The sequence below is a fragment of the Amblyomma americanum genome, chromosome 11 (genome assembly GCF_052857255.1).
Source record: "Amblyomma americanum isolate KBUSLIRL-KWMA chromosome 11, ASM5285725v1, whole genome shotgun sequence".
Taxonomy (NCBI): domain Eukaryota; kingdom Metazoa; phylum Arthropoda; class Arachnida; order Ixodida; family Ixodidae; genus Amblyomma; species Amblyomma americanum.
In genome coordinates, this window is record NC_135507.1 from 3,582,364 (window position 1) to 3,609,535 (window position 27,172).

General features: G+C 47.9%; 1 protein-coding gene across 1 annotated transcript in view; it reads left to right on the forward strand.

The window, feature by feature from the left end:
* The window catches only part of LOC144110703 (uncharacterized), a 113,102-nt gene that overhangs the window by 81,105 nt on the left and 4,825 nt on the right, over window positions 1-27,172 (forward strand). The gene's annotated exons all lie outside the window — the stretch shown is intronic.

Sequence of the window (27,172 nt, forward strand, 5' to 3'; positions counted from 1 at the left end):
TAATCATTGCCAGCCTTGGCCCGTTCGTTCAAATAAGACTATTCAGGACAAAGAACTCGCATTTTCTGGCGAGCGCAAAACAGGCATCAGAATAAAAAACAAGCGAACACACAAAACGCTTCTCGATGTCAGTGCACGTTGATTAACCCCAGTTGGTCGAAATTAATCCGGACCCCTCCACTGCTCTGCCTATAGAAGCCCATGTGTTTGTTGCCTTAGGGTGTTAAACCCCACATACGAAAGCAAAAGTAAAGAGAACACCGTCATTATTGACGGCTAGTAGCCGGCCGATATTAATTTGATAACCGAAATCGAACCAGCCTGGCGCCAAGCAACAGCTTCTCTTTTCAAGATATTTCCTTATGTTTCGTTTCGCCTTTTGTTTTCGCGTGCTCAGGCGTAGTAAATAAGCGAGGCACGCTTTTCCCCTCGCTTCTTCTCACAACATCGCGCGGGCGCCTGGTGTTTGGGAGCTCATTTTGATTCACTCCCGCGATGAAGATCCAAAGAGGCTGCAGCGGTGGGGAAGCGGCAGCAGCGCATTATTTTGCTATTCCGCCGCCGGAGGGCACCGTCGTTTATCACGTCGCCGCCAAGACCGACGGAGGAGCAAGCGAGCGCTGGTTGCGGTGGTGGTGCCGAACTGTATAGTCTACACCACCACCATCACCAGCCTGCGGGGTCGACCGACTCTCTCTCTCTTTCCCCTCCTCTCTCTTCTTGCCCTGCAGTGACCCTTATCTTTTTTGCCAACACCATCAAATAATGGTGGCGCCTTTATTCTCTCTTATTTTCTTCGCTCACTGAATTAAGCTGGGCGGGCGTGTCTTCTGCCCTCATAAAACATATACTTTATAGACAGAGCGAGAATAATATTCAAGTAGATAAAACGAAAAATCATCGTTTTTTTTTGCTCTTTTTCTCTATGCTGCGATTGTGGTCATTACGCACAATACAAGGCTGTCGTGCGGCAAACGACTGGTAAGAACAGAGTTAAGATGGAAAAGTGAGAAATGCAAGAAAGGAGGGCACATGCATGTGCGCGCGCACAAAGGCAACAGTGTCTGAAAGCAGGAACAGCATGGCAACTGGCCATTTTTTCTCAGGAGAGCGTATCCTCGTACCCCCGTATGAAGCTAAAATCTTTATTAAAATATTCGAATTGACTGTTCGCTTTTCGCAAGAACTGTCAGCATTACAACTTTTCCGATATTTTTCTTTGTTTCAGTGAATATTTTGTTTTCTACGTATGTGTCTGTTAGTCTGCATTCTACACATATTTACGCTACATTTTCCCATCCCCTCTCCCTTCCACTTTTCGTCGAAGAGAGAGGAAAGAGTGCAAGACGCCATCGATAAAGAAAAAAATTATCCCCCTCTCCAACCCGTTCACTATTAAAAAAATCCGCGTGGGCTATTAGCTGGGGTTTTATTTCCAAAGATGTCGCTTCTGTAGGCTTGATTTGCCTTTTAAAAGGGACTATAGAACATGATTTCGCGACCCCTATTGTCTCGGTGGTGATTTCCTTCCCGCTCCCCCTCCTCCACCTTCTCCTCATTCCCCCGTTTTCCTCAACCCTGTCGCGACGACAAGGATTGCATCTTTTAGACTACACGCCTTGCCCTTTACATACACTACTCGTACGCTGCTGGAGAGACGAATGCTATGGAGTGGGCGGGCGCGCGTGAGCATAGAAATGCGACACCCGGTGATATATGTTTCTCCCGTTCCGACCTTTCTCTTCTCGTGTAGTTCTCCGACTGTGCCGGTGTTTTGTTGCTGCTGTCCATCCAGAAAAAGATTCGAACCAAGTGCGAGTGAGCATGCCGGCGTGTCTTTCAATTCTTTGTCGAATACTCTCGCCTCGAGAAATACCGTGCAGCGCCACAAAGCGGATGTTGGTGGCAACTGTCGAGCAGATGATTCCGTGGTTGGTTTGAGAACGACCGTGCACAACGCGAAATACTTGCTGGCTGGACAAGCAGGGAAGAAGTACATGGCGCAGTGCTCGTGTCACGTGCACTGTCTCTCTGTGCAGGTCTTTTGAACTGTTTTCCGAAGTGCACTGCGGGCTGTTCTTTATCAAAGTTGTTGCACAGCGCAATATTTAGCGATATGCGTTCCACACCGAAGGGGCGCTAGGCGGAAATATTTGTGCACTGTACTTCGCTTTCATTGCATACGAACGGAATCAAACAGCAGCTATGTCTCCGCCACGTCGAGATCCCTGCTGATGGACGTACCGCGCATGTGCACTTTACTCGTCTTAGGGGGGGGGGGGGGGGGGGGGGGGGGGGTACCAACAGCAGCAGTGCGGCAAGCTCAACACCCTATACTCCCAGCAAGCTATTGTAGTCTCAACAGCGCTGCGTCTGTGCAGCGTCGTCTGCTTAAACCTTTTGATTGAGTGTTTCTCTCGGGCGAAGAGGAATGCTTGCGACAGAGCTCCGTGGTACCCAGCCTCTCTCTCTGGATTGTACACTGGTGTCTCTCACCACATCAGTGGGCAACACCTATCTAGAATCCTATCTACATCTAGAATCTATGTAGTTGGTGTTGCCCGTAAACAATCCCACCGAGCGAGAAGGAGGCAGTGAGAGAAAAAGATTAGCTGAGAGGCCATAGAGGTAGAACTGAAACTAATACGCAAATCATGCTGTATTAGGCAGAATGCGTACGCCTCACGCCAACCCTTCGCGTCGGCATCCACTTACTTTACTGGTTGGTCAATTCTATAGCTCAAAGAACACCGGGTCATTTGGTGAGACCCCGCGTATGGCCGCCGTATACCTCGCGCTTATGAAAGGGCAGTGGAGGAAGTATATGGTGTCAGAGATAATTTTATCGCTCTAAATTAGGCTCTTGTTTATTTCTGCTTCATTGCTTTTTTGTTTTGTTTTCCTTGCATCAAACTTCTTATTCCTTATTTTGTTGCCATTATAACTCCCTCTGAGGACACCTGCGCGGCAGCATTATTCCTAGGGTCGCTATCAGCCATAGCATTTTCATGCGCTCCGTCGAACGCAGCCTTCGAGGTCAGGGCCCGTGTTCTGGAGGTGTACTCTAAGTGCATATGCGAATGCCAAATGCCATCGCCGCTGACGGGTCGAGGTAGTCGCGTAGAAGCTCCCAGGTTTTTATACCCTGTGACAAGTTTCTGCTTTTAAACACACCAACCTTTTTAGGCGCTTTGTACACTGCCGTGTACACCGCAAACTCGCACGTTTTTCTGAAAGTGTCCTGCACTTTGCAGTGATGTCTCTCTTTTAAGTCAATTTAGCATCGTTCATGTCACAGGTAGGTTGTTTTTTCTAATTTTTTTTTCACAAAGCAGTAAACCGGTACCATGTACTTTTCCATTTTCATTCTGAAATATTTTGCCACCAGTATTAAAGTCAGATTTTTTTTCAACTTCGACATGAATGTGCATCTTGGAAACAGGGTTATTCCTGATCCTTCAGCTGTTTACCTGAGAAATCCTCACATTTAACTACGTCACTATTTCCAACCACTGTAACAGTTTGTGCGAAATTTGACGCATAATCGTAAACATGAATCGCTGGTATTGTGCGCAGAATACTAACAGGTTATCATTCCTCGGGTCTGATTACGATATTAAGACGAAAAAAAATATTTGTTCTCAATGGAAACAAAAAATTGCGTTTGAAAAGTTTACTTTAATATCAATTGTAAGTATTCGCAGAACAAATTTAGTGATGTTAATTTTTGTACTACAGTTATTCACGAAATGGCAAGTGCAGTCGTACGGGAAACTGTTTAACTAGCGAGACGGGTGAGCTGATATCACGCAGCCATCACTTCGTTATTTACGGCTCCATGCAATTATCGCAGACTGAACTGGGTATGTTCATGTAGTGGAGACTTCCAGAAAACGGAACCAGATCACTACGCGAGACTTTTTCCTAGGCGCTGCCAAATTTTTGACTTCCACTGTTCCACGCCTCGTACCGCCTTGCTAACAGCAGACCAGTGCCGTCTACTCTGCGATGCTCACTTGTTGGAGACGCGCGTACGCAGTCAACGGCACGAAGAGGAGTTCATCAGCATGCAGACTGGAACACTGGTGAAGAGAATGGTGGATGGTTAACTTCGGCTTGTTTATGCAGTGGTTAACTGCTGAAGAAGATGATGTCAAGTGGTATTTGATACGACATGTTGAATTAGATTGTGCTGAGTTGTATCGCGTTTGGCTGATGAAGATGTTGAGAATAAATTAGACTGGCCTTGATGAAGTGCTGATTTGGGGCTGGATAGCTTGATGTGTTGCAGTATATTTTAGATGGTCCTTGGTGAAAACGGCATAGGCTGTTAGAAAGGCTTGTAATAACTTAAATATTGCACAGTATCCTTGGACATATTGCGGTCAGTGATGCGTGTCAAGGTGGGTTGCTGCAGCGGATAGTGTGAACTTAAACAAAACACATTATGGTCAATAAGACTGCGCCTGGTTATATTGTGATCACCTATTTATGACGGTACAGAGTATTTAATGAGATTTTGCTAATCTGTGTCCAGGTAGTTGCTGAAAAGGATGATGATAACTGAAATATGACACTATAGATATGAGTGAAAATGAAAATTGGTTTTTGGGGAAAGGAAATGACGCAGTATCTGTCTCACATCTCGGCGGACACCTGAACCGCGCCATAAGGGAAGGGATAAAGGAGGGAGTGAAAGAAGAAGAGAAGAAAGAGGTGCCGTAGTGGAGGGCACTGACATCGCACAGCACACGGGCGCCTTAGCGTTCTGCCTCCTTCGAAACGCAGCCGCTGCGGTCGGGCTCGAACCCGGGAACTTCGGATCAGTAGCCGAGCGCCATAACCACTGAGCCACCGCGGCGGGTATATAGATTACAATTAAAATTGGTTTTGCGGAAAGGAAATGACGCAGTAAGTGTCATATCGGCAGACACCTGGAACGCACCTTAAAGGAAGGGATAACGGAGGGACGAAGAGAAGAAAGGAAGAAAGAGGTGCCGTAGTGGACCGTTCCAGAGTAATTTCGACCACCTGGGTATCGTTAACGTGCACTGAGATCGCAAAGCCCCCGCGTCTTCCGGGTCAGCAGCCGAGCGCCATAATCACTGAGCCACCGCTTCTGTATTGTAAATGGTGTTCTAGGGAAGTTGCAGAACAGTCAGCACACTTAGCTCAGAAGATTGAACCTGCAACCTTCAGGCATCACTCGCAGCGCTTTATCATCTTGATTGCGGTGGCAGCTGCACAATTTTCTTTTTGGTGGCTACAAATGCCTGTCTGCACGTAGTTATACACATATGCACATATGTATATATATGCCCATATATGTGACCGGAGCAGACAGTAAAGCGGCACCTCTAGTCAGTACCAGCAGGCGATGTTGTTACGAGGCAAGCGACGCTGTGGCCAAAAGATGTTCTCTTGGGATAAGTTTACTCACTCACTCGCTCACCAACTTTATTCCTTATTCCCTGACTTCCTCGCTCGAAGGGCGCGTTCGGCAGGTCCTTCATGAATCCACGTCCACGCTCGCCGACAGACGCACACATCCGCCGATTCCTTGAAGCGAACGTAACGGGCGCTGGCCGGCGCTGACTATTACCGAGGCAGCGGGAACACAGGCGGCGCAGGACAGCCAATGCCCCGGAGCCATTCTGCCGCTTAGCCGCAACTTTCCTCCCCGAGCAGCAAGACGAGACGCGAGACACGAAAGCCGGAGACAGAGGAAGAGATGAGGGGGAGCCTGGTCCCTTCCTCCTCCCGCCTCTTCTACTCTTCCTCGACCGTGCAGTTCTCTTCTCGACGTTTCTCACAGAGCGAGAAGGTAGCTTCCCTTTTTCCTCCCCATTTTTTTTGCCCTCACCCCTCCTCGTCTTCTGCGCCTCGTGCCATTCTCGCGAGGTCGGCGCGAGGGCGTCGGCGTGGCAAATGGGGCCACGCATTCAACCTGACAGCGGCACGCCGCCGCCGCGGCTCGCAATGTGCACGCCGCGCCGAGTTGCATGCAGCGAGGAAAAAAACACACCCTGTTCTCTATGTTTGCACTGTTCGCGGGCTGCCGTTCTTTTCATTACGTCCTTGGAATATTTGTGTTTGACGCGTTGAGAACACGGCGATGGTGTCCTATGCTCGGCTCCCTTGTCTTCACGTGTCAAGGAAATCGCAATCAGATCGCGGTAATCAATCAGTCAATCAACCAATAAAGCACCAAATAAATCAAACTTTTTACTGAAGTCCCCAGAAAAACCTGTCGCTCTTGGTGCAGGCGCATTTACAACTATAAATAAAAGGATGTAGAAACGAGGGGATCGTTATGTTATACACACGAAGGAAGCAGTCACCGAAACCAAAGAAAGTATCAGAGAATGTTTATTGTTTAATGGTGGTGTTGATAAATTTAGTGGTGTAACCATGATTTAGCTGAAACACAATTATTTTGAAAATAATAGAAAAGACAACCACATGCCGCAGGTGGGATCTGAGCCCTGCACCTCCTACCTCAGTGACTATCGACTTCCTTCGTACATAATAAAAAGGAAATAGACAAATCGAAAGCAGATGCAGCCGTGCACATACAAGTTGAGTTGAGAAACAAATGTATTGACACGGAAATGTAGCAACAATTACCGCCTCGATCCCAAGAACGATAGTGATAACGATAATTGTAATGGGTATTTCAGATGCCCAGGAAAGGCACACCACATGGAGAAACATCAGGGCAAAAATTTCACAATAAGATGAAAACAAAAGTGAGGGAAACAGAGTTATAATAGTAATGTAAATAAACTCTCGGGATTTTCTGTCGGTCCAGGGGCGGACGAAGGATAGGCCGATAGCTGCTTTGTGACCTAAACGCCCAGACAGAGCTATCTGCATTGTCCGGCGTTAAAAGTCAGCCCGCCGTGGATTACGAAGCCATACGAGACGCGCTACACATCGACAGAGACTGTGCAATTTGTGGGCATAGACAGCAAACGAACCATACACTGCAGGGACCATTGCACAAGGCCGTACATACAAGGAGCATGCGGCTTATATGCTAAGGAACAGTGCACGACAGGGACCACGCTTTCTACAGGGGCCATGCACAGCAGGGATCAAGCGCAGCAGGTACCACGTGCTGCAGGGACCACACTACTTTCACTACAGGTACTATGCATGACAGGGAGCATACACTGCAGACACTATGCTGATGATAGTGGTGATAGTGAATTTTTATGGTGCAAGGGCATTTGCGGCCAAAGAGCGCCATGACACAAGGTATTTTCGTTTGCTCAAGCTGGGCTCAAAGACCCATTTCCCAAGCATTTCACCCTGAATATACCGAGCACCAGACCAGGGGAAAGCTTGTACCCATTGTATCACCGGTGGGTACTCGGCGGCACTGGGGATCGAACCCCGCATGCGAGGCGGATGCTCAAAACACTAGGCTACCGCAGCGGTTGCAAGCACTATGCATAGCAAGGACTATGGACCATAGGCTACCATAGTCTTCCATAAAGTGAGCAATAAAATTCGAACAATGGATGGTGTCACGTAGGGAGACATTATCTCGCGAGTGCTATTCACCGCCTGTTTACAGGAGGTGTCCCCAGGCCTGGACTGGGAACAGTTGGGAATAAGAGTTAATGGAAAATGCCTAAGTAATTTGTGATTTGCTCATTACATTGCCTTGGTAAGTTACTCAGGTGATGAACTGCAAAGCATGGTCAGTCAGAGAGGCAGAGCAGAACAGTGGGTTTAAAAATCAACATGCCGAAAACTAACAGTCTCGCAATGAAACAGCAATTCACAATTGGTAGCGAGAAGTGGTAAGAGAATACATCTACCTAGGGCAGGTAGTGGCTGCTGATCCGGATCATGAGAGGGAAACAACTAGAAGATTTAGAATGTGGTGAAACGCATATGGAAGTTTACCAATATCCCTCAAGAGAAAGCTCAAGAGTAAAGAAAAGCACACAACAGCTGTATCTTACTGATACTCACCCATGGGGCTGGAAAGCGGAGGCTAACGAAAAGGATTAAGGTTAAGTTAGGGACAATGCAGCGAGCTATGAAAAGAAAAAATGATAAATGCAACGCTAAGAGACTGGAAGCTTGCAGAATTGGGGAGGGAAGAAACGCGGGTTAATAAGATTCTAGTCGATTGTTTTCGACTAGAATCTTAATAGGGAAGAAATCGGCTTGGGCAAGGCATTGTATTGCGAAGGTAAGCGTAGCAGGAGGCGGCAGAAAGGTAGGTGGATGGATGAGATTAAGAAGTTTGCAGAGATACGTTGGCCGCACATGGCAAAGGACAGGGTTAATTGTAGAGACATGGGAAAGGTTTTTGCCCTGCAGTGAGAGTAGTCAGTCTGATGATGATGATGCATTACAGGGACGATGCACGATAGGTACCATACACTACAGAGTCCATAGACTACAGGAACCTTGTAGGGCCCACTCTGTGCCCACAACCTGACCCATGACGAAAGGTTCTCATAGGAAAGTTCGTTCCGAGAGTTTTCAGTTACAACACACAACGACGTCGTCTGTTATGCGATTCTTCTAGCAAAAAGTTCCTCATGCAGCTATAGTCTCAGCAGCGACAGTAAATCGCTCGAGGTTTGGCAACGACGTTGGGTTAAAGCGCTCTGTAAAAACTGATGAAAGCGCAAGAATATGAGGAATTTGTCGGTTAGTATGAGGTTTAGCGCCCCGAAGTTCAAAATAGAGGATATTTGAGAGGCGCCATAATGGAGGGCTCCAGGTTAATTTAGACCATTTGGAGTTCCTTTATGCGCGTTGGCATCGCGCCGTACAAGTCCGCCTGTTTCATTTCGCCTTTATCGAAACAGTGCCGCCACGGACAGGATTCAATGCCGTGGCCTTGCCGTGACGTTGAGCCCAGCAGCCAACCCGAAAGAAACTGAACCACCGCGGCGGGTGAAATAAAAAAAAAACGCCGAACACAAACGACAGGACACAGCACTTCCAACTAATTTAACGTCCAGAACAATCACGCACGTAAATATTCCGTAAGCAAAGGTGCATCGTTAGAAAAGGAGGAAAGAACACAATCCGCCCCAGCTGTCTTGGTTGGTGGTGGCCTTGTGCTATTTGACTCCTTTTACTTCGAGTGAGACTTTGCTTTCAATATGCTCGTATCTGGGAGAATTTATGGAATGTAAAGGTATATTCTGTGGTTTGTGTTCGAATTTTTTTACCCACCTCTTCTTACTGCGCTTCTGTCAGTTATGAATAGTGTTTTCAGCCCAGCTCACTTAAATACCATGTTCTGTAAGCGTCTAGAAATCATTTACTGCGCATGGCAACTCCAGAGAACTCAGCGTGAGATGCACGTAATTCCGCATCCCTGCGACTACGCGTTTCATCCCAAACCCGCGTCATTCCTCATTTCGACATCTCCTCTCTTCTTGCAAGTTTCGGCTGATTAAGATTAGGCGCGTCCCTCGCACGACGACTTCAATAGCTTCGACTTCAGTTTGCGGAGCCGGCGAATGTTGAATCAGGGTGAGCTTTCTTGCTGCTTAGCGACATACAGAGCTCGACAGCTTTGTGAAACGGGGATTCGAATCGAGGTGACGGCGACGCGTGGGCAAGGGAAGTCACTTTGCTTCGGGAGTTGTATTGCGCGGACGCATTCGGTTTGCTAGCTGCCTTGTCGCGTTATCTTGAGCTGCCTCGCTATCATTTCGGTCATAGCGATTCCCTGCTTGGTCGTGTCATTCTTTAAGACTCGCTTTTGGCACTGCGACTGCACTTTGGAAGCTGCACAAAGAACAGAGGAAGAATATTTGTTCATTTTTTTTTATGCTGAGGCGTTAGCGTATCAACTCTAAAGCTACAGTCTGGTCAGTTCAATCTTTCCATTCTCCGTTGCATGGCTAGTCTTGCCTTGTATCGCAAATTTTCATTAGAGTTTTCGCCACACCAAAACCCCGCAGATGTCCGAGACGAAATTCACTGATTGGGCAAGGGAGGTCACATGACGCCTGCTGAGCCACCCTGATTGACCGAGAGAGGTCACGTGACTGTATTGTTGCCACAACCTTTCCGTGGCAGATGGCAACCTGGCCTCCGGATTGTGAGCAACCTGTCCTCCGTGGCAGGCGGCAATTAATGATTGGTCGAGAGAGGTCACTTGGCCTTGTGACGTCATTATAACCTGTACGCCAGGTTGTGAGCAACGTCGTTTCTACACATCAATCTATATAGTGAATCGAAATTAAAAATAAGAAAAAAGTGATATATGCAAACATATCACTGTTCACAGCGTAGCAGATACTTGCTACAGCAGCTAGCAGTCCTAAGATGGCGAATGATGACACACAATTGCAAAAAAACTTACGCAAACACCCAGATAAGTTAGAAAAGAAGCTGTGAATAATGCGAAATCTAATGCTCTCGCATTCCACTCTTAGCGTGACGAGCATCCCGATAGGTCCTTTCAAACGCAGCTGACGTAGCGGTCATCCATTCGCCCACCTCTGTCAGGCATATTTCATCAACACCGATCATCTATTATTCATATTCCGAGTCCACTTTCCTGCCTGTGCTGCTGTCTTTTACAGCTCATTCTTTTTTTTTTGAGTTGCCATCGATTGGAGCGGCTTTCTTTATCACATCGCTGCCCGTCGAATTCAGCGGACAATGAAACTAAGCATCTTTCATCGGGAGAGAGAAAGAGAGAGACAACTTTATTTTCCACAGGTGTCGGGAATTAGGGCAGGTGGGTTATGTGTGACCCCCAGGTGGGGGCGACGTCCTGGGCCCACGAAACGAGTGCAAATTGACTGGTCTTGTCTGGCTGGGTGAGGAGTTGGTCCCCGCTTTGCTCAGAGGGAGCTGGCAGAAGGGCCTCTGAGGGCGGGCTATTTTTGCATCCTCAGGGGATGTGCGTCTGAGTGACGGATTCTCCGTGGTTGCAATTTGGGCATGTTGGGTCATTTGGAATTCGTCTAGAAAGTGTACTATTATTTTTATCCGCACCGATTACGTAATGGCGCAAATGGCATCTTTTAATCAAACATTGCAGTGTTGCAAACTTAAACATTTCAACCCCGTACCTAGGCTAAACAAGAAATTATATTCGAAGCGCCTCTCCTTTCCTCATAAGCAAATATTAGTATTAATTGCTAGCGCCTCTTCTTTTGTCCTAGACGCGTGCATATGGGAAAGAAGCTTAGTGGGGCGACGCTGTGTGACATACCGCTAATTACCTAGAAGTGACAGTACAGGCTTTTCGGAATAGTCTAAAAATTGCGCCTTTTCCCGTGATCTACCTGCGGAGTATTGTTCTTTGAAGAATTTCTTTGAACAATTACCACATTTTTATTATATTTTTCTTCAAATGCGCATTTGGTTGCATCTAGATGATTAATTAGCTGGAGCGCTGTCATGAAAAGTTGGCAATATATGAATCGAAACAGAAGTCCGGCAGCTTACCGTGAAAACTGCCCTACAAAGTAATTTATTTTGTTTGCAAAATATCAATGAATGAACATAACATTATTTGTTGCTGTTATCTTGTGACCAAGCTGTCCTGAAACTATTTTTAGAAACGTAATTGCGTACAATTACGGAAATCATCACGCCACCCTCATGTTACTGTCACGCCACACAGATAGCGGCAGGTCCGTGACGCACCATAACGCCACGTGAAATGCTTCCAGCCATGGCAGTGTCACGCCACTATTACGTTGGCCCTCGCCAGCGTAACCCGAATGTGGCGGTGTGTGCACTTTACAGCTCTAGTAGGACCCTTGGTTTTCGGTAAAAACTTGATTTAACCCGATTCTTGCACCCACAACTCATACTTCGGGGGTTAAACGCGATTTTTACCCCGGAAATGCGCCTTCGTTTTCAGTTCACAAAGCTGAAGATACCAAAAAAAAAAATTGTCGGTGTCTTTGGCCAACTTAGGATTTTAGCCCGTTCTTAACGCTCGTTTACACGAGACGGGTGAATTTGAGGATAAGTTTGAAAAAGGCAACTGAGAAGCAAGAGTCCAAAACATGGCTACCGACCAGACGTCTTTGTTAGAATACCAGCATGAATGGCTATCCACCCCTAACGCCACATTGACCCCAGGACCTTGCGCTTTTAAAATCGTCGCTTTGATGTTGAATGTTTTTGGCACTGTACAAATAAAAGCAGGCCGATCATGCATAGACGCGGGAGGTCTCTATAGGAGGTTGTAACTTGCGCGACGAAATATTTAGAATATATTAGAAATAAAAATCTTAAATGGCAAAGAATTTTTCTGTAAAACCCACGATTTCGATGTTGTTTATAAAATAATGAGCAAAAAATAGAGCATTTTGTGTGTACCGCAAATTAGCTCTTTTACCAAACTTTCTTGTGCTGCAGAAAATCACCCCCCCCCCCCCCCCCCCAAAAAAAAAAAACACCAGCCCGAAGGAAGTTTTTTTCTAAATAACCCGAGTATCGCTTCAATTTGAACTCGAAAAATACCGCCTGATATTTTTACTCCTCAAATTCTCGAAAAATAGAACTCGTAATGAAAAGCCCTGTGGCGGGTTCGATGCCCTAGCAGCAGCGACCGCATTTAAATGCATGTGAAATGCTAAAAACGCTTGGTTTGGGGCAAGACAGAGATCCCGAGGTGGTCAAAAATTAGCCCGCAGCTATGTGACCCTTCGTAAAGTTCACGTGTGTATTGGGGCTCTAAACAAATGTAACTTTTTTTACATCTCTGTGATGTTCTCGAATTGTCGTGAGATCCGCCGTACCATCGAGCCTTGCAGGCACCTTTTATTTTCTGCCCTTCGTTTGCTTCCCTAGAATTATGTATAATGAGGTCCCCAGACGCAAGGCTTATTCCTCGAAACCAGCCGCTCAAGGTTTGAAGCCGACTACGTCACATGCAATGTTGGAAGAAAAAGTGTGTATGTGTGTATGTGTGTGTGTGTGGGGGGGGGGGGGGATCGTTATTCACCACACGCCGTGACGAGCTCGATTCGGCTCCTCAAACGGCTCGGACTACGGCCAACTGTCACAACCAGTTTGGCTTCTCATCCCTCTCATTAAATCTTTGGAAAATACATTTTTCCTGGCGTCATCGGGGAAAAAAAAAAAAAAACGCCTGCTCCGAATGCAAACCAGTTCGTGTCAGAACGAGTGAGAGCGATCGAAAGATTGTTTTTACCGTGTTTACCTAGCTTTAAGTTTGTAATACCGTCAAGCCAAACTAGAAGCAAGTGAAAAGAGGGAGAAGGTTGAAAAACGAAAAGCATGAAGCAAAGAGGCAAGTTTGACTTGCAAATTTGCCTTTTTAAGCTGTCAGAAACTGTTGGGCAACTCATTCCTCGGGTTGAAACATATTGATGTCGTCCTCTTCCCGACTACTTTCAGCTCCTTTGTAGCTGGCTAGCCACAGCTCAGGACGTAACACGTAGGAAAACTACTTGATCAATTTTTTAGAGAGCCGGATGAAGGATTTTTCACCAGAGTGGTGGGCAGGCATGTATTTGAAAGGTCATGCGGATCTTGAAATGGGAAATCGCGATAACGAACCACATGTGATTACATGTACGGTAAACTTGTTTTTGAGAAAAGGAAAGCCACAGGAACTGTCACACTTTTGTTGGACACCTCAACGCGCTGTGGGAGAAAGGAAGAAGAAAATGAAAAATGAAAATTGGTTTTTCGTGGGGAAAGAAATGGCGCAGTATCTGTCTCACATATCGGCGGACACCTGAACCGCACCGGAAGAGAAGGGATAAATGAGGGAGTGAAAGAAGAAAGGAAGAAAGAGGTGCCGTAGTGGAGAGCTCCGGAATAATTTCGACCACCTGTGGACTTTAACCTGCGCTGACATAGCCCAGCACACGGGGCGCCTTAGCGTTTTGCCTCCATCGAAACGCAGCCGCTGCGGTCGGATTCGAACCCGGGAACTCCGGATCAGTAGCCGAGCGCCCTGACCCGGAAGAAGTAGAGCGAAGAAAAATAGAGAAAGACAAGGCACACTGTACTTGATAAAAGTTTTTCCTCCTCCTCTTCAATAAGGCGTCTCTATTTTTTTTCAAGGAAGAAGCAGAGCGAAGAAAATAGAGGCGCCTTATTGGGGAGAAGGAGGAGGAGAAAAAACTTTCATCAAGTATAATGTGCCTTGTCTTCCTGATTGGAGCCCTCCTGATTGCCGCCGCATCCTGCAGGCCCGCTAGAGCAGCTGTTGCTGGTTTTGCGGGTTCCTGATGGGCACAGCGGTCTCAGGGACTCTCAGTCCACGGCCCCGTTGGCCACCGCTATCTTCTCGGCCCGCTCGATGAGCCGGCGCCGGTCATCTTCCCAAGAGGAATGGGTGGGGAGGGTTATGGGCTGATTGATTTCGACCACCGAGGGTTATGTAACGTTCAGCCACATCGCACAGCACATGGGAGTTCTAGTATGTTGCCCCGGTCAAAACATGGACGGGATTTCATTCTGCGACCTCGTTCTCAGCAGCCGAACGACTTAACGCTGAACCACGCGGCGCGTTACGAGTGGATGAGCTCAACCTACTGGTGATTCGTTGGACGCCTACGTTCCTCCAGTAATGGAAGCGCTGTGACTGCCACCGCATTGTGTTCTCAGTACACGAAGCATCGCGTGTGGTACGTTAAATACTGTTCGGAGTATTCTGACCCCTTTTCTGCAATGAAGCTCCTCCCGTAGTTGTCAAACCAGCGTCATCAATCCAGCTGAACGCCAGCTTGTCAATGCATGCACAACGCCACAGAGGCACTGGAAGGAGGCCACCCGTAATGTTCGCTAGAAACGCCGCAGCTCACTGTGGCGGCACATTGCTGAAGTGCCTAAATGGAGGTCTGCGCCGTCTCCTTTCCAACATGTGGGGTACTTCGAGTGTGCGACTTACGCCATGACGGAGACTCAGGCGCATGCACACTTACTCTTCTTGGCCGCCAACCGGTGTTTCCTCATTTAGATGAGGCGCCAGACTTGTTTTTGAAATTAAAAGGATGAAGTGTCATTTCTGCGAATATTTTTGGATGAACTCTGCTCTGCCGATTACTGGCTGCTGATCAGCATGCATTTGTTGGTGCTCAGTGAAGCTACTCTACTCCGTGTGCAGTGACGCGTGTCTACCACATGGCATGCTTCACCAAGCGCTGTGGCACTGGTACATTCTGCTTCCTCTTGACTGTATGTTCGCTGACGCACTGCCGTGAAAAGAACTACTTCAGCTTGAATTTTTCTAATACGATGCACATCAGCCAGATATGTTCCAGCAGTGTGCCATGACGCGATGAAGAGTTGCACTTCGTTTTTTTCCTATATATATGGCGCGATGTGTTTGGTGCTCCGCATTTCTATTTAGGAACCCCGGAGAGTCTGGAGGTCAAGGTGGTTAACATGTTAGCTAGAGCGCCGCGTGACATGGTTGTATAGACAAATGCTTACTTCGCAGCATCAGTTCTTCAGTTGCAGAATTAGACAGGAATGAAAATGGATACTGCTCGCCGCATGACATGTTACTCCCCTTCTGACAACGTCAGTGTCTCGGCCAACACTGCTGGCTCTCCGTACGCCGCGCTGTTCCGTTCGCCAGCTAGCTTACTAGCAGACACTCGCTAACTAACCTAATGTTGAACAGGTTTCGCGCGCTGCCCTGACTGCTAGCAAAAAGGCGCAAGCGTGACCGGCAGGCACCGATGTCTCCTAGCCGCCTGTCTTTTGTAGCGCAGTACTCATTTTGCACCGAAATATATATAAAAAGAAAGGAGGTACCGATGTTAGGATAGGAAAACTTTTATTGCCCACCAGAAAGAGGGTAGCCAAAGGGCTATCCGTCTAGACGACGGCCGAAAGGTCTTGACTCTCGGCGGCGGCTTCGGCCAATCGGGCGAATTGTAGCTGAGTCGCCGGGTCGGAAGTCAATAGTAAGGCCTTCCATTGGTATTTCGTCTGTATGCCTCGCCCCCCCCCCCCCCCCCCCCACCCCACCCGGGGGCATGAGCGTATTCCAATAGTATGTGGTCCAAAGTGGCCCTATGTTCGCAAGACTGTTCATTTTTCTGAAAATTGCCCTGGGTACATAAGACTCAAGAGGGCCGGGTTTGACAAGGTGTAAGCTTGTAACCGGCGCCAGCTGATGGCTTGGTGTCTAGTCAAGGATCTACCTGCTGGAGGAACTCTAGCGCTTTGCAAACGATAGTGCTGTATACTTTCTCTGTATCCCACCATGCGATCCCTAATGATGGGAACATCGGTCATCGCATTCCCCAGGAATTCACACCCCAACGAAGTGTGCCATTTATGCGAAGCCTATTCACCACGGCTTCCGTAACCCACACACACATGCACACACACACACACACGCACACGCTCGCACACGCACACTCACTCACACGCACACGTTCGTCGCGGCCAGTGAGCGCGACACAGCGGAGCGGCTTGTTTCGCTTGCCCCGACACCGTCGTCGTATGTTTTTGCTCGTGGGCGCTTGTACCGTTCAACTATCATACTCTCCCCTTTCGCTTCCCCAAATTCTTCCCTCACTCCCGTCGTTCTTTGCCTTCCCTGTGCACAGAACTTCCCTTGCACAAAGAACTGTACCATACCATGAACGCGATCGCTCTCGTAGCAACATTCTGCTGCTTCTCGCTGTCACCCCCACCGTCTTCTTTTTGAGTCTCCGCCTCCCGCTTTATATCGCTCGGTTTGCGGCGGTGTCGCTACATGGAAAGAACGTGGGGGCATCGGAGGGAGGCAAGAAGCCGTGCAGCGGTCGTCTCGGGTCGGTCGGAGCGCTGCGTAAAGCGCCGCTTCGCTGACGGTCGGCGGCGGCTGTCGATGCTTAATTACGCTTCGCCTCGATGGTTCAGTGCGGCGCGGCCGATACCGCGCAATTTCAAAACGCGCGGGTTCGACGATTCCGTGGATTACATTATATCAGGTTTAGGTGGAGGAGTAGTAGTAATACCGGTAGTAGTTGCGGTTAAGTGGGGTAGCGGTGCACCGAAGGCCATAATGAGGCAAACGCGAGGTGATGGTGAAATGTCATGTTTTTTAGTTATCCATACTAGTGTTAGGATGAACAGTAGTGATAATCGGAGTTGGGCACCAGTACTGCAGCGGCAACTAGGATCACGATGAGTATACGTATAGAGTGATGTAATTTGGTTGGTTATAGTTAACAAGTGTTAGGACCTGAAACCGAAGCTTAAACCGGCACTTAAAAAGTGTGCATTTAATGAATGATGGAATAAAGATACAGGCTGTTACTTTTAAGCTGAGCGCCGTTTAGGATAAAAAAAGAAAGAAATACTGGACCTGTGTACAGACCTTTGTGCTGAGCATGGTGTGTACGCCTGACTTTGACGCCAAAAGAGAAAAATAGTGAAGAAGATATAGAATAAAAAGGAATAAATTTATGCAACTCACAATAAATGAATGCAAAACTGAGCCACACTTAATGTTAAGAGCATTTTTTATGTGTTTATCACTGCAGGCAGTGATACGTACTCAGTGACTCATCTTGAATCTGGCAGTGTGTGAGTTTAGTAACACGGCCTACCTGGAAATCAAACTGCTACGCATTGGTGTCATTGCGTTCATGTAGACATCAGGACTTGTTACCACTCACTGCAGTATAGTCATACCATACCGGACCATATTATACCGTACGATACCACACCATACGATACCGTACCATAGTATACCATGCCATCCACGCCATACCAGGTCGCGCTATGCCTACGCCATTCACACTGTCGCGAATTGGTAGCGCGTCCCCGACTTTCCGAAGGGGAACGCTATCGCGTGTAGGTTCGAGCAAGAGGACAAGAGCACAAAGAGATGAAAGAAAACAAAACGACGCCGTATTTATAATTTAAAGGAAAAGGGGCCAATAAGAAACGCACACGCCAGCAAGAAAAACACGCACTCAACAAGCGTACAACACTACAGAATGAAAGGAGAGTTCACCAGGTACTGAGCGTCCCAGGTGAAGCGGGGATGCCTTGCAGACAGGGCGAACGCGGGTCGTAGTGCGACGCGTCGCTGGCGTTGCGTCGAAGGGAGCCAGGCGGTAGTAGGAGCGGATAGGAACACAGGGAGACGCCGCTGGTCTCCCGTCAACAGCCCGAAGAACTTGGCAGCCGCAGGAAAAACGTAGCCAGGTCCCGTTGACGGCGTCACGAAACGCCAGAGGCTGAAAGCAGGCTATCCAAGAGTGCCTTTCGGCAACACGGACCCTCAGTCCATCGTCTGCCACCTCCACACTTGCAAAGAACGCAGGAGGCTTGCGTCGGTGATCCAAGGGAGGCCCACGGCAGCACGGACCCAACGTCTTCCACCTCCGCACTTGAATGACACCACCTCCGCTGCGCTGCCTTCCTTTACACCTCGGTTTTCTGACACGTCAGCTCTCCGCTCCTCGTGCTCGCCACGCTCTTTGTCGCCGTCGCCTGGCACACACCATTCGCACGCCCACACGTGCGACGCTGGGGTGGCACGCGCAGCGCTCCGCTGTCCGACGCACCGCGTTCTCAAATCCTCCGAAGATCTTTTGTGCACCTCACACACGCACATATCGTATCATCGTCATCATCACCAGCCTAACTACGCCTTCTGCAGAATAAAGACACCTCCCACACCATACCATACCATACCATACCATACCATACCATACCATACCATACCATACCATACCATACCATACAACATACAGTCGCCGCGGTGGCTTGTGCTGGCGGCTGGCCCGAAAGACGCGAGTTCGATCTTTGCTGTGGCGGTCGCATTTCGATAGAGGCGAAATGCTAGAGGCCCGTGTACTGTGCGATGTTCAAGATACATATGTATCTTGAATTTTCACCAATAAATAATTTATTATTATCATTATCATTATTATTATTATGTCAGAGCACATTAAAGGATTGCAGTTAGTCGGAATTTCCGGAGCCCCCCACTACGGCGTCCTTCATAGCCTGAGTCGCTAAACCATACCATACCATACCATACCATACCATACCATACCATACCATACCATACCATACCATACCATACCATACCATACCATACCATACCATACACCAGATAAAGCAATGAATTCCTATCTTATGTAAGCTCAGCCAGTTCTAAAAGTATTGTTTATGAACGCCAAATGCGTTCGACTTCTTTTTCACTTGAAAAATCTTCAGCATCGATTGGACAGGGTTTGTCCAGTCTAACGACACGTATCTAAAGCCAGAAAATGTGTATAGCCGTGGTTTTCGAGACAGTCACAAAGGTGCGATTTCCCCGAAATTCCGGAGGGTATTTCGTGTTGTCAGCTAAGAGTTATACTGCGCTGTTGCCTTCGCTCTCGGCTCACGTATACTCAGCCATCGCTAGATTGCTGCTCTTTGTTGGTGTCTAGCTTGTCGTGGTTTCACCGCGGTCGTCTTAAGTAATGGACAACTGTCGCAGCCACTACCACCACCGCCACACCAAACAAAGTCTCGGCCGCAGTGCACGCAACTCGTTAGAGAGCGCGGACCACGCGCCGCAGAGTCCGCTCGGGGGGAACGCCGATGTCGTTTCCTTTCGCAACCGCAGGAGCTCAAAGCAAGAAGATGAGCATACAAAGGAAAGACAAAGTGCGGGCGAAATTTTGCCGGGAGAGCGGCGAGAGCGCGCCAGTAATGTGTTTGCCAAAAGACGTGGCGAGGAGAGGTTGCCACAGGACGGTCGGCCGGCTGAATGGGGACGAGAAAAGGAAGCGCGGGATCGGCATCCTCCCTCTCTCCCCTCTTTTCCTCCTCCCCCTCGACCTCCACCTCGCTGCGGCCATTGTCTCCGGGAACGTCGCACTCGGCACTGCGGTCGACGGCGCCCAGCCCGCCTTGGTTTGTGAGCAAAATCGGAACACCGGTTGGCCGCGGCGGCGGGTTGGGTCCGTGCAGGAGGATAAAGGTGTATTGTCGACGGTTGCCATTGCCAAACAGACAAAAAAAAAAAGAAGAACGAGCTCTGCTCCTGCCAGCTCCTGCTCAAAGGAGCGTAGCCAGAGCAACTGTGAGACATGAACATTTTCTTGTATGTACAATCGGGGATAAAAGTCTGTGGACCCCGCTTTCCTGAAACGAAGCCGATAGCTCTGCAATTATCCGGCAGCTGTAGATCACACTCGCGGAGGTGAAAGTCAAAATTTTGTTCTTTCGTTTGCTCAAGTATGGTCTCCAGCTGCCGGATAAGAACAGGGCTATCGGGTTCGTTTAAGGAGCAAATGGTCGACAGACTTTTGAGCCCGACTGTACGTGTAAGTGAAAAAAAAAATGCAGTATTGCTCAGCTTGAAGGCAATAAAGCTGGAGGAGTTATAGAGCCAGCGGCGTGGCGAACGATATTTATACGGAGGAACCTCGTTCCTTAGCTCTGAGCATGTTACTCTGCACGGGCATGTGGCGGGAATAATATTCAATAAATAATTGGTTTTTAGGGAAAGGAAATGGTGCAGTATCTGTCTCATATATCGTTGGACACCTGAACCGCGCCGTAAGGGAAGGGACAAGGGAGGGAGTGAAAGAAGAAAGGAAGAGAGAGGTGCCGTAGTGGAGGGCTCTGGAATAATTTCGACCACCTGGGGATCTTTAACGTGCACTGACATCGCACAGCACAAGGGCGCCTTAGCGTTTTTCCTCCATGAAAACGCAGCCGCCGCGGTCGGGTTCGAACCCGGGAACTCCGGATCAGTAGTCGAGCGCCCTAACCACTGAGCTAACGCGGCGGGTGCGGGAAAATTGCAAGATGAACATTAGGCACTCATAGTCGACATCATAGAAGGGAACCTAAATACTATCGCATTTTCTGCTTTCAGAATGTGGTTAAGAAGGGCCATAAGTTAGTGGAATGAGTCACCGCGAATGCAAGCCGATTATCCTTCCGATTAACTTCCCAACCTTTCCTCCTCCTCCTCCTCCTGCTCACCGCGAATGCGAAAACAAGAAACGAACTGTTCTGGTAGCAACTAAACCTCAGTGAATTCGAATTTGTCTCACCATTTGATCCGCAGTCGAAATTCACATAATTCATGATGGTTTTGCCGCATCCTTCAGACCACCCGCAAGGTACAGAGAAAGAGAGGTCAGTAAGAAAGAAAGGATTTAAATTTTACCAGTTCCTGCGCAATTGACAGCACTGTTGTAGACATGCGAATCAAGCAGTGAGAGCGCTACATCGAGATTGATGTTGGTCTTTATGTTGACAAGCACATAAATCAGAAGCAGAAAACTGCTGCAACACTCAACTAAAGGCGACAAGCTGCGACAGACAGACCAAAATAGAGCTTGAAAGAGCGCAAACCTTCTTGGTTGTGAGGCGCAAATAAGGTATGCAACGTAGTGAGAGAGAGAAATAAAAAAAAGAGGAATTATAGTTCGAGTAACGGCATCCGCTAAGGGTAATAAAAAAAAGGTAGAACGGCAGCCTTGATTGAGACTTCTCGTGGCTTGTGTTCTGAACGGGCATACAATGCAATCGCCCATCGCTCAACGTCGGCTTTTGTGGGCGCCACCACCACGGACCGCCAGGCAGCGCTGAAGCGGCGTCTCGAAGAAGCAGCCAGGAGCGGCAGCTATGCCGCCGTAGGATGGCCGGCCGGCGTTCATGCCGGCGATGCACAGCGCCGCGCGGTGTTGTCCGAATAAGCTTCGCGGTCTTTCCCTCCGTCCTTCGCCCTTTCTCCCGACTTCATCCTTTTTTCCTGCTCGTACCTTTCTCTTCCACCTCCCCCCGTGTGCCTCGAGCAACCCAATCGCTGTAATGGGCCCGGTTCGCTCGCTCGCTTGCTCACCGCTGCGGTGTCGAATATACTCCGGGAGCGCAGCGGTTTACTTCTCCGTTTAATGTATCATCTTTATTTTTTTTTTCGAGTCCGCTTTCGTTCTACGATCGGACGCTGCGTGGATTCTTGGCCCACGTGCTTTCCGGTTTGATGTTGGCTGGCCTGTGTTTCCTCCGGACAGAATGAAGAATGGGAGCGACTCCGGCGAACTGCGCGATAAAACAAGCGATAAAGAAGCAGACGCCCGGTTTACGCGTAATACTTTTCAGTATATTTGTTTTTCCTAGGAATATTCTCGCATCTATAGCCGGGTGAGTTGAAACAGTTGGGATGATGGAGTCTCGGTCTGTCGTCCTGTGGAAGCATCGAGATGGGTTTAGAGTCTTGCGCGCTAGAAGAGAGAGAAAAAAAGAAACACGCAATGCCGACTCAGTTTTGAAAGAAAAGATTGGTCCGGGCTATCCGATGCATACTGACGTGTAAAAGGAGCGTGATAGAACGCGGACGGAGACAAAGATGCGGCGCCCACCCTGTCCACTTTTGTGTCGCCGTGTCGGAACTGCCATGCTGCTTTTATAATAATAATAATAATTGGTTTTTGGGGAAGGGAAATGGCGCAGTATCTCTCTCATATGTCGGCGGACACCTGAACCGCGCCGTAAGGGAAGGGATAAAGGAGGGAGTGAATGAATAAGAACGGTAGAAAGAGGTGCCGTAGTGGAGGGCTCCGGAATAATTTCGACCACCTGGGGATCTTCAACGTGCACTGACATCGCACAGCTCACGGGCGCCTTAGTGTTTTGCCTCCATAAAAACGCAGCCGCCGCGGTCGGGTTCGAACCTGGGAACTCTTTTTAACTGTCACTCAGTGCAGGTGGATACAAGGCATGATGAATCCGACAGCGCTTTCTTTGCTACTCGAATCTTTGCGGATGATTGTGGGTGATGGCACAACATTACCTGTGGAAACAAAGGACCAAACAAAATAAACGATGCCAGCTGCGAAAAACTGCAAAGTACACTAGTTCCTCGAGTCCGTAGCGCCATGCTAATGCGCTGCTTGGAGTCAGGTATGAAACCCTTCGACGCTATGCTCTGCTGTCCGAAATGCCATTTAAGCTTTCACTGGAATTACTGTAGTCACGAAATTCGGCTAGAGTCATGCTTGACTCTGGTTCTTGGTCACGCAGTTGTTGCTGCGGATCGCTTGCACTCTTCACAGATAAGCGCGAGAAGAACTCATAAGAGCTCACGTGGTGGTGTCGTGCCCATATTTGTCTATGGATGCCTGTCTACCTATAAGTTGCCTTGCTTTGCTGTTGCTTGCTCCGCTAGCTTATGTTTGTTTCTTCAACTTTTTGTTGTTATTGTTGCTCTACGCTGTTTTTTTTTCTAGCCTTCCATTCCTTCAAAAATTATGATGTGGTCATTGTACGGTTTTACAGAGAAACGTTTGGATCGTTCTTGTGCTCACCGCTTGCCAGGATTAGACATGATCCCAGTGCATTGCCCCTTCCCCCTTTTTGTTCGTCGCACTCTTCCTGCTTTTCCTGTTTTAATTTACCGCCTGGATAATGCTTCCCTTTCAGCGTGCCCTCCCCCCCTCTTTTTTCTTCGCTTCAAAAAACAAAAAAAATATCAGGAATAAAAATTACGTTTGGCAGCAAATATCAGTGAGGTCCGTGACAAACTGTGTTTTTTCGGGTCGCCATCTCATATAGCATCAAGCATAGCAGCACCAGAAGTTAGCCGTACCTCTCTTACAATGCTCGCAAATAACAGGCCCCTGATTTGCCTATTCTTTTTGCCTTTCAGGGCAAAAATTGAAAGGCGTTTCATTACAGACCACATGGAACTTGCATGCATGTGTCCGTCCGTCAGGCTACTTTCGGCATCCCTAATTTCCATGAAACGGCGGCTGTATAGCTGGGAGTCATTGCCGACGTCTCGACAAGAGGACTTGTCTTCGTCTGGGCAAAGCGTTCACCATTAGCGTGTTTAAATGGGGTCATACCTCCGAGGAGGAAGGCCCGGTGAGGGGAAGTCATTATGCTGGTCTAGCATGACACTACATATATAACCTAAACCAAAGTTATAACTGGTCTTACTGCCGGGCCCTCGTGAATTTCGTGAAAAAAGCGCTTATGGCGATGCGCGGGTTTCCGTTATGCCGTGTGTTACAGCCCTCTTTAAATGTTCATAGCTCTCTTTTATCTGCTTCTGCTCTTGTTGTCTCTCATTTCTTTACTGCACGCTACAGATGAGTGCACCGGCATTAAGGATGGGTTTGCGTTAACAGTATGTACTAATTCGTCTTAAGCCTGCAGCCTTATATAGAGGTCGGCAAGGCACAGCAAGAGCGTTTGCATGGAGGACATGTTTATGGGGTCCCGGCTGCGCAGTGTCTTTTTTTAACATGGCATGTCTTGTGGGGCTACGCTGGCGAAGAGAAGTATACGGCACCAGCGTAATGGTGTAACATGACGCATCAACCTGTCGTGTAGAGGGCAGTGAAGCAGACTGTAGAAGAGCGAGTGTATGGGCATAAGCGACGAAACACTGTTGCATACCTGTGCAGCCAGCTGCACACTCTACTCTTCTGTCGCCTTCTCTCAGCATCCCCTGCAAAGCTGCCGCTGTGTTCTAGCCTTGCCTATGACCATTGGTGGCTGAGCAAGGTTTCGGGTTCGATGGCGACAGCGGCGGCCGCGTTTCGATGGGGCCGAAATGTAAGAAAACCATCATTGTAATGAGGTCTCTCTGTGCACTTTAAAGAACTCCAGTTCACCGCATCGTATGCACCCGCACTGAGGATTTGGCACGGAGCAGTCAGCCAGTTCAATCAATCGTTCAACTCATCAATCAGTAAGGAAGTTATTCAGTGAATGAGTAAGTCTGTTAAGCAGCCACCGGTTTATTGTTCACTTAATTTATCAGTCAGTCCTTAAATTATTCAGCATCAATCAATCAATCAATCAATCAATCAATCAATAAATCAATAAATCAATCAATGAAATTAGCCTGAAGTGCCAAGTTATTCAGGAATTGCATCATTCCCTGCTTGATTTTTTTTCTCGCTAATCGTATGACTGTATCAAGGAGACCTGGAATAAATTTTATTCCACTTCCAACGCTCATGTCCTGGGATCTTGAGTACTGTCTGCCAGGTCTCGACCAACATGTCGCAGACCTGCTACTTGTTCAGTAAGCCCAACTTCAGGAGGAACAAACCAGCCAGGAGGGCAGCGGCGCACAAAGCCTTGGTCGGTTCAGGTCTTTTACAGGGCGTGAAGCACACTTCCCTGACCGTGATTTTGTACATCGGGCAGTTGTTTGCCTAACTGTGAATTCTAGAATTGGTCTATGTGACTGGAAATAGCGTGGTCAGTATGCACTCAATGTAGAGGCTTGATCCAGAGACATCAGTTATGAGGATTATAAATTCTTATACGTAACAAAATGTGTTGCGTAAACGCACGCTACTGTTGTTACTACTGGCTGAAGATTATCGAATCGTAGTACAGAGCGCGCTTATGCGTGAACCGTTTATGAACGTGAAGCACCATGTCGCTCTTGGTGGCGTCGAAGTTTCCTGTTTTGAGAGAGACACGTTGGCTAAACAGAGTGTTATTTCGGACATCACATACTGGACGTCCAGGCTGAGGTCAGGCAAAGAAAAAAGAACTGCAAGCAAGAGTGACGGACTCAAGCATGACGAAAAGCAAAACGGCACCTACCAAAAAAAACAAAAACAAATGGAATTACGTTTCGGCTCCCACTGAGCAGCGTTGTTCACTTTCGTCGTGATAATTGTGAAAAAGTCTGCCGTGTTGAAAGCCGAAACGTCATTCCATTTGCTTGTTGGTCAATGCCGTTTTAGTTTCCGTAAAAAAGAAAGACTGGAAGAGCTCAATGAATGAAAGTTGAAGAGAATTGTGCTTGGAAATATATAGAAAAGTCTGTATTTAACTTCGTAATTACAGATTAATTTGTTAAACAAGTTTTCGCAATCACACGAGACGCAAAAATTTTCAGTTATGAAGTTATAGGGGTGTAGAAATAAACTCCAAATAGCGCAGTTTCTGGGAGAACTGCGTAATTTTGAGCGGTTTCTTTCTTATGTGCCGAAAAAAACTTTGATGCCCAGAGGAGGGCAAGATTTTGATCGCCTGTGAGCGTTGAGCATGATTGCCGCTGAGTGAAGGCACGCAGTGTCAGAGGCCAGTACATCACTTCCAGGGCTAGGGGGAATTAAAGTACTGGTTAGCAAGCAAGTAGGGTAAAGCGAAGCAGGACAAATCAAGGCAAGACGAAACAAAGCAAATCACGGGAGATCAATACAATGCAAAACCAAACACTGCCAAGTAATAGACAAGAAGGGCAAAGTATGGCAAAAAAGCAATGCGAGGCAGAACAAAGAAAATTAAACTAACAAATAATGCGAAAAAACTCCAAGTCGGGCAGTTTGTTGAGTCGCAGCTTCCACCCTGCTGGAGACGACAAAACAAGATAGAAAGGCCTTAGCCCTTAGATTGGATGCATTTGTCTCGCCACAACTGGTTCCTGCAAAACTCACTGAAAAAAAAAAAAATGTTTACTAGGTGATTTCATGGGGTGCCAGTGTTTCATACTCCGAAACTGAAACATGTTCAGCCGACACGATGAAACGACCTTCGAGAGATTTTAGCGCGCGACTGAAAAGAATTGAGCCGCTAACGTATCAAAAGGCTGAAGTGATCGCAGCTTAATGCGGTACTAGCTCGTAAACACTGCCGAATTTTTTTTCTGTGCGTTTGCGTTGTTCCTTCTTTTTCCTTTTTCTGTATTGTACTCCTTCTAGTGACCGCACATTATACGAAGGAGCAGCGGATGAGCACCGACGTAGGCAACGCAATCCAGGCACGTAGAATTTGGACCAAGGATGCGATCAATCACTGCTCTTCCTGTAGTTGGCAGCGAAGCCTCGCTGATGAGATGACAGTGATGCGTTTTTTGCGTAACTCAGAAAACCCGCTCCGCAAAGGTCGCTGATGCTGAAGTCGAAATCTCTGGGTTAGAATGAACGGTCGAAACGAACTCCAAGTCGAAATCGCTGGGACACAATGAACACTTAGTGAAAGCAGTAACCAATTGACAATATATTTTTGTTATGAAGTTAGCAGCGTGCTCCGAGCAAAAGGCGATAGTGGAAATGGGGATGGCTCGATTTTAGAATTGCAGCACAGATGCACTTTTGGGTAAGGATTGTCCCAAGAACCGACGCCGTATGATGGGCTGAGCTGAAAATGAAAGCATTATTTCATGATGACTAGCGACGTATCATTTAATGCGCAAGACCTTGTTCTTTGCTTTGCGGAATCTGGCGAGATGTCTACTGTACTG